Genomic DNA, 1,654 nt, shown 5'->3' with positions numbered 1-1,654 from the left:
TGTGCTATATTTTTTCATAGCATTTATCATCGGACCCCACCTTGTCAATTGAAAAACTTACATTATTTTTAATTTCTAGAATTATATTTAAAGCAAAGTTTATTATCATACGAGTATCTCGGGAAATATTACGGAACTGAAATAAATATTACATTGTATCGCTATTTTTCTAAACTAATGACATATTAAGATCTTCCATGTTTGTTTGCTCCTTTATTATCCACGTCACTTAACTAATCTAAATCTTTTGAGATACAATAACAATCGAATTACATTAGTTGAAAAAACTTCGTTATAAATATTACTTAAATAGGCATGCGTTACTCGTGTAGTATACTTTAACTCCATTATCACGATGTAGCGTGACATGCCATGCAGTACATATTATCACGTCGACTACGAAATCGACAGGCACCACATCCAATCTTGCATCTCTCCTACTCCACATCGTTGTTACACATCCTCTGCTGATTAGCAGAAAGGTACCTGGTAACATTAAATTAGTTTAGAAATTATTTGTGATTTTTGATTACCAGAAATGTGGCGCTAAATACATTGGTAAGAATTCTCGTAATTGTGAGCGACAACAAATTTGAGCTATATTAATGATGATCTAGTGGAGAGACTCTCATTTATCTATTCACAATCAAATCGATTAATTCCACTTGTAGGAAACGTAAGGAGTATTGAACAATTACTATTGGGAAAGATCTATGAAAATACTTGTTAATGCAGAAATATTCTCTATCCAACCAGGACATGGTTCTTCTAGAGAAGCACCAATTATGCTTGGCCGCACTATCGCAACTGGTAGACCTTTGCACTTGCTTGCTACAATCTGCTCTGCTAAATTCTTACTGAATGCGTATGTATTTGGATAAGTTTTTAAAATCCCTTTTTCCATTAGGTTTATCGAATTTTTGTCGAATTGGTCGCATATATCGATCACCTCCGAAGGTTTCAGGCTCGTACTGCAAAGTCGATAATAAGTGAACATATTATTCACGTTGTAATTATGAATATAGTAGTCGTAAATCATGGAACAACGTTTGCGTATAACTTATTCTTACGTGTAAACTTTTTCCCCAATCTCATGTAGATTAGCATTACTAAAAGCTGTGCTGACGTGGACGAAGCTAATTGGATGCTTTAGTTCGTTCCAAAGTTCGATGATACGAGCTGTACCTTTCGTATTCACATTAACAGCCACGTGTAATAGCTCGTTGAATCTCACAGTGGCCGCGGCGTGAAACACTATATTTACTTCCTCAAGCAACAGATTTCTATGTTCTCGCGAAAGACCTAAATCTGGCAGATTCACGTCACCTTTCACGGGATAAACCTTTTTCAAAGCCGAAGGGTGTTTTGCTTAGATGTCATCGTAAATCTGAAGACGAAGAAATACCAGCTCAATTCCAGAAAAGAAAGTTAATCAATTTGGCTCCTGACAGCCGTAAATATTGAAAGGAACAAGTATATATTTGTTAAGGAAATTCGAGGATTTGGAAATACAAATAATTGACTATATTTCACACACAACAGCTATACATCTATATTACACTGAAGAACGTCTTGCACGCACGCTTATCGCCAACCGACTATTCTAGATTCTCCTAACGTCTGGCAACAGTCTTTTGTCTCCACTAAGGCCTGG

At 36.0% G+C, this 1,654-nt stretch overlaps 1 pseudogene; it reads right to left on the bottom strand.

The window, feature by feature from the left end:
* Window positions 1-286: 286 nt before the first annotated feature.
* Window positions 287-1,408, bottom strand: LOC105681279 (annotated as a pseudogene).
* Between the last annotated feature and the right edge of the window lie 246 nt (window positions 1,409-1,654).

Source organism: Bombus impatiens, unplaced genomic scaffold, assembly GCF_000188095.3.
Source record: "Bombus impatiens unplaced genomic scaffold, BIMP_2.2 scf_0734, whole genome shotgun sequence".
NCBI classification, from domain to species: Eukaryota; Metazoa; Arthropoda; class Insecta; order Hymenoptera; family Apidae; genus Bombus; species Bombus impatiens.
This window is presented reverse-complemented; position numbering and strand designations above follow the sequence as displayed.